General features: G+C 51.3%; 1 long non-coding RNA gene across 2 annotated transcripts in view; it reads left to right on the top strand.

The window, feature by feature from the left end:
• The window catches only part of LOC131381098 (uncharacterized), a 44,129-nt gene that overhangs the window by 745 nt on the left and 36,999 nt on the right, over window positions 1–6,385 (top strand). Inside the window, exons 1-3 of one of the 2 annotated variants that reach the window (XR_009209565.1) lie at window positions 38–111; window positions 2,829–2,964; window positions 5,030–5,171. This is a non-coding gene — a long non-coding RNA (uncharacterized LOC131381098). Of the gene's footprint in view, window positions 1–37; window positions 112–2,828; window positions 2,965–5,029; window positions 5,172–6,385 lie in introns of those variants that run through there. The other variant, XR_009209564.1, reaches the window with a different exon arrangement.

The raw sequence follows: 6,385 nt of genomic DNA, 5'->3' as shown, positions 1-6,385 counted from the left end.
AGGCGGGGCCAGGGCCGCCGACGCTTCCAGCGTCCCGCGGGAGCCGGGACCCGGCGGCCAGGCCCGGCTGGTGCTTCTCTGGGCGCAGCTGAAAGCCCAGTTCCGCAGGAGGTACAGGCGTGAGACGCACCGGGACCCGCGAGCGGGATCAGGGCTGGGGGATTAGCAGAGCCACTTGCGAGGCTGACCCTCTCCAGGATGCCCCATGTAAACCTGGATGTCCGTTGCTGACGCTTTAGCTGAAACCCAAAGGCCAATCTGAGCGAATTCTTGCTTCCCTCCCCTGCCGGGCTGAACCCCAAGGCGCATTAGCCCAGCGCGGCTGCTGCATTCTTGAGCTAAGACCACCGGCGGCGCCTGCGCCTCCTCGAGTCCGCTGTCAGGTCCAGCTGGTGTAGAGAGAGTTGAAATCTCACTTTGGGCCGGGCGCAGTGGCTCACGCCTGTAATCCTAGAACTTTTGAGAGGTCGAGGCAGGCGGATCACTTGAAGTCAGGAGTTCGAGACCAGCCTGGCCAACATAATGAAACCCCTATCTCGACTAAAAATACAAAAATTAGCTGGGCATGGTGGCACGCGCCCGTAATCCCAGCTACTCAGGAGGCTGAGGCGGGAGAATCACTTGAACCTGGGAGGCAGAGATTGCAGTGAGCTGAGATCATGCCGCTGCACTCCAGCCTGGGCAACAGAGCGAGACTCCGTCTCAAAAAAAAAAAAAAAAAAAAAAGATAAAAGAAATATGATTGGACCAGAAGGCCAATAACCTGAGTGGGGAAACCCAGCAAGTCCTGTCCATGTAGATTCTTCTTGGCCTCTCTCTGCAGCATTCCTTCCTTCTGAGTACGGGGCAGGACTCTCTCTGGGATGGAGGGGTCTTAGGACCTGCAAGCAAACAAGGTAGGTCGGATAATTTATGGCCAGTTTTTTTTGTTTTTTTTTGGCTCACTGCAAGCTCCGCCTCCCGGGTTCACGCCATTCTCCTGCCTCAGCCTCTCCGAGTAGCTGGGACTACAGGCGCCCGCCACCACGCCCGGCTAATGATGGGGTTTCACCGTGGTCTCGATCTCCTGACCTCGTGATCCGCCCGCCTCCGCCTCCCAAAGTGCTGGGATTACAAGCGTGAGCCACCGCGCCCGGCCTTATGGCCAGTTTTTACCCAGAAACGTGTGGGAGAAAGTTAGAGTAATATTTTTGGGTTTGATGTCTGGCTTTGGGGGAGAAGGGCTCTGGTTTCTATGACCTGCCTTGAGGAAGAAGGATTCTAGTTTCTATGGCTGGCCTCGGAGGAGAGTGAGGGGCCAAAGACAGGAGGGAGGGAGAGCGTCAGAGAGAGCTGCTCCTGAGGCCTGCACTTTGGGGTATTGTTTTCTGAGACCCTAGAGTAGTCAAGCAGCCACAGTAGAAACAGTTCCATTTTTGCCTGTTTGCATACAAAAGATGTTTTTTTTTTTTTTAATTAAAAATAGAGATGGGGGGGTCTCACTATGTTGCCCAGGCTGGTCTCCAGCTCCTAAACTCAAATGATCCTCCCACCTCGGCCTCCCAAAGCACTGGGATTACAGGTGTGAGCTACTGCACCTGGCCACAAAAGACAGTTGTAATTGGTTCTGCCACAAACAAAGTTTCTCTCTTCATCTGTTTTCTTAAACTAAGACACGAGCTGAGGGCTGGGTTTTATTTGGAAAAACCTGACCTCCTTCCCTTCTCTGCTTTCTCAGTCACGCTAATTCACTCCAAATAGGAGCAACCTTTCTCTTCTGTGTTCTCAGCCCTCCCCTCCACTGCCTCACAGTCAACATTGCCAGGTGGAGCTGGGCCAGGAAGGTGACCTTCAACTAGTGACTTCAAAGCTCCCCTCACCAAGTCCTAGCCGGCAGAGCTACTACTCTGGCCCTGGGATCCAGAAGGCTGAGCCCAAGGGAGGGCTGCTTTTGGGCCCCCCAGAGTCTGAGGCCTCTGTCAAAGGCCTGGTTTTGGGCCAGCTTGTGCCAGAAAGACCCCTTATCCCTTTGACTCTGTTCAGAATTCTGTTGCTCCAAACACAAGTAGAGACCGTGGAAGCCTCTGGCATTTGGCTTTCCTGCCAACCTGGTATTATCAGGTGCCTGGATCTCAATGCCCACACCTGTAAACTGGAAGACTGGACCCCTGAAGATCCTTCTGGTCCAATCAGACTTATGTATTTCAACCACCCACACCGCCACCCCTGAAAGGGCGGTAATGAAATTGCTGCTTCCCTACCCGCACCAAGGACTTGCCCCTTCCTCTGCATGCTGGACTCGTATCTCAGAGACCTGGCCAGAGGCAGCACTGTAGGTGTGTTCCAGAGTCTGGTCTTTGCCTGCTGAGGGATCAGAAGGGGAGCACTTGTGTTCTTTGTAAGCACAGCATCAGGTGGAGGCAAATGAGGCAAGACTTTAAACTGCTTCTAACTGCCTGCCTCCCAGGGCCCCAGCTCCACGCCAGCCTTTCCCATATAATCCCTGTTTGGTGAGGCAGCTGATGCCAGCTCCATTTGGCTAGTAGAGGTTACCACACTTGCTCAATGTCACACTGCTGGGAAGTAATAAAACTCCAGTTCAAGTCAACATACCTGGCCCATATTCCAGTACTGTTTTTGGGGGTTTTTTGTTTTTTTTTGTTTTTTGTTTTTTCCAAGACAGGGTCTCACTCTGTTGCCCAGGCTGGAGTGCAGTGGTATGATCACGGCTCCCTGCAGCCTCGACCTCCCGGGCTCAAGTGATCCTCCCACCTTAGCCTCCTCAGTAGCTTGGACTATAAGAGCATGCCACCATGCCCGGCTAATTTTTTTTCTATTACTTTTTTAAGGAGAAAGAGGGAGAAACCACAGCCTCTATTTATTGTGCTGGTCTGGAATTCCTGGTGATGGTAACTATTGGCCCTGAAAGCTGCTGCAGAGAAAGATGGTGTTTAAAGGAAAGGGGCTTAGATCCTCCCATTTGGGGTAAGTGGAATTGAAAATTTCCACCCCTCCATATTTTTCAATCAAACCCCAATTTGTCATTGAATTTAGGTCACGTGCAAGTTCCCTGTGGATGCACAAAAATTTGTATCACTCCGTCCCCACCCTCTGGGAGCCAGACACACATGTATACAATCACCATAAACCCAGGCACAAGAGGAAAGTGTCTGCTGGGCGTGGTGGCTCACACCTGTAATCCCAGCACTTTGGAAGGTCAAGGCAAACTCCTTGAGCTCAGGAGTTTGAGGCCAGCTTGGGCAGCAGAGTGAGACCTTAATCTCTATTTAAAAAAAAAAAAAAAGAAAGAAAGTGTCCCAAGAGGAGTGTAGATGACACTTGAAGCATCTGGCAAGGAGAAAAGCACCTCGGATGCAGGAGCCCCTGGAGAGCCTGGGGGAGGAGCATCCATCTAGCTGCCTCTTCAAAGAGCTCTAAGGTCTGGCGGGAGGCCAGACAGGACAGCTGGGAGCAGTCAGGGACTCACATTTCTTTTTCTTTTTTCTTTGGAGACAGAGTCTTGCTCTGTTGCCCAGGTTGGTGTACAGTGGTGGGACTCGGCTCACTGCAACCTCTGCCTCCCAGGTTCAAGCAATTCTCCTCTGTCTCAGCCTCTCAAGTAGCTGGGATTACAGGTACGCGCCACCACGCCCAGCTAATTTTTGTATTTTGAGTAGAGACAGGGGTTTCACCATGTTGGCCAGGCTGGTCTTGAACCCCTGACTTCAGGTGATCAGCCCGCCTCAGCCTCCAAAAGTGCTGGGATTACAGGCATGAGCCACCATGCCCAGCCTCTTTTTTTTTTTTGAGATTGAGTCTTGCTGTGTTGCCCAGGCTGGAGTGCAGCAGTGTGATCTCGGCTCAGTGCATCCTCTGCCTCCCAGGTTCAAGTGATTCTCTTGCTTCACTCTCCCAAGTAGCTGGAATTACAGGCACAAGCCACCGCGCCAGCCTTTTTCTTTCTTTCTTTTTTTTTTTTTGAGACAGGGTCTCACTCTGTTGCCCAGGTTGGAGTGCAATGGTGCAGTGGTGCAATCTCGGCTCACTGCAGCCTTGACCTCCCGGGCCCAAGCAATCCTCCCGCCTCAGCTTCCCGAGTAGCTGGGACTACAGGTGCATGCCTGGCTGATTTTTGTATTTTTTGTGGAGACAGGGTTTCAGCATGTTTCCCAGACTGTTCTGGAACTCCTGGCCTCAAGTGATCCTCCCACCTTGGCCTCCCAAAGTGCTGGCATTACAGGAGTGAATCCCGCGGGGACTCACGTTTCTTCCAGCCAACACTCCAGGGCATTCGTTTTGTGGTGTGCAATAGGCAGACAGTAACATTTGGCAACAGTGGTGAGAGGGTATTGGGATAGAGCCTGGGGAAGAGAGACAAGAGTTCCTGAGCTAGGGACAGGCCTGACACAGGGTGCTGGCGGAACCCCCAAGAGAGGCAGGGCTCCAGAGATGGTGTAGAGCAGATAGAATCAGCAGGAATTGTAGCTGGTTTGACATGGAGCATGGCCGGGGGAGGAGTCAGAGTGACTCAGACTTCCATCCGTGGGGCTGGAAGAATGGCACAGCCATTATTAGAAATCGGAGAATAGGAGCAGGAGAGAGTTGTGGGAGAGGCGTTGACAGCAGAGCTATTTATGGTCATCTCCAAACTTATTTCCCTGCCAGCTGTCTGTGCCCCCTCCCCCACCCAATCTGCCCTACCTGCTGCTTCCAGCACTGTCCTCCTAAAGCCCAGTCCTGAGCAGCTACTCCACAGCTCAGATACCCACAGGAGCTTCCCACGCCATACACAATCAACTCTGAACAGCTTCTAACAGTCCATGGCCTCCACCTCCCTCTCCTCTCTTCTCTTCTGCTATTTCCCCCTTCCCAGGATCCCTAAATGTAGCATTCTCCTGAATTGTCACTGCCTCGGTGCCCTTGCGTTGTCCCCTCCCTCCACCAAACAGGTTCTCTACTGCCCACAGCCAGACCCAACTCACACTTGGTGGCTGCTATGGACTGAATGTTTTTTTGTTTTGTTTTTTTCTCTCTTTTTTTTTTTTTTGAGACGGAGTTTCACTTTGTCGCCCAGTCTGGAGTGCAGTGGCGTGATCTCAGCTCACTCTGACCTCCACCTCCCAGGTTCAAGCAATTCTCCTGCCTCAGCCTCCTGAGTAGCTGAGATTATAGGTGTATGCCACCATGCCCAGGTAGTTTTTATTTTTATTTATTTATTTATTTATTTTGAGATGGACTCTTGCTCTGTCGCCAGGCTGGAGTGCAGTGGCGCAATCTCGGCTCACTGCAACCTCTGCCTCCCAGGTTCAAGTGATTCTCCTGCCTCAGCCTCCCGAGTAGCTGGGACTATAGGCACCCGCCACCACTCCCGGCTAATTTTTGTATTTTTAGTAGAGACAGGGTTTCACCATGTTGGCCAGGATGGTCTCGATCTCTTGACCTTGTGATCCGCCTGCCTCAGCCTCCCAAAGTGCTGGGATTACAGGCGTGAGGCACTGCGCCAAGCCTTAGTTTTTGTATTTTTAATTATCAAGATTTCACCATGTTGGCCAGGCTGGTCTTGAACTCCTGACCTCAAGCGATCCTCCCACCTCGGCCTCCCAAAGTGCTGGGATTACAGGTGTGAGCCACTGTGCCCGGCCTGGACTGAATGTTTGTGTCCTCCAAAATTCATATGCTGAAGCCCTAAGCCAGTGTGATGGTGTTTGGAGGCAGAGTCTCTGGGAGGTAATTAGGTCATGCCTTCATGAATGGGATTAGTGCCCTTGTAAAAAGAGACAGGTGAGAGAAGATCTCTTTCTGCCATGTGAGGTCATAATCAGGAAGAGGGCCGTCACCAGGAACCGAATCAACCAGCACCTTGATCTTGGACTTTTTAGACTCCAGAACCAACAGAAAAAAAAAAATTCTGTTATTTTTTACTTATTTTATTTTATTTTATTTTATTTATTTATTTTATTATTTTATTTTATTATTTTATTTTATTTTATTTATTTTTTGAGATGGAGTCTCATTCTGTCATCCAGGCTGGAGTGCAGTGGCACAATCTCGGCTCACCGCAACCTCTGCCTACTGGGTTCAAGTGATTCTCCTATCTCAGCCTCCCGAGTAGCTGGGATTACAGGTGCACACCACCACGCCCGGCTAATTTTTGTATTTTTAGTAGAGACGGGGTTACACCATATTGATCAGGCTGGTTTCAAACTCCTAACCTCAGGTGATCCGCCCACCTCGGCCTCCCAAAGTGCTGAGATTACAGGCGTGAGCCACCATGCCCAGCCAATTCTGTTGTTTAAACCACCCAATCTGTGATATTTTTGTTATAGCATCCTGCACTAAGACAATGGCCAAGTCCAAGCCCACCTTCACAAGCCTGCACTGAGGGTAGGGGCTGCAGGGACAGTAG

The sequence above is a fragment of the Hylobates moloch genome, unplaced genomic scaffold (assembly GCF_009828535.3).
Source record: "Hylobates moloch isolate HMO894 unplaced genomic scaffold, HMol_V3 SCAFFOLD_14, whole genome shotgun sequence".
Lineage (NCBI taxonomy): Eukaryota > Metazoa > Chordata > Mammalia > Primates > Hylobatidae > Hylobates > Hylobates moloch.
The sequence above is the reverse complement of the archived record's forward strand: the minus strand, read 5'-3'. Positions and strand labels throughout refer to the sequence as shown.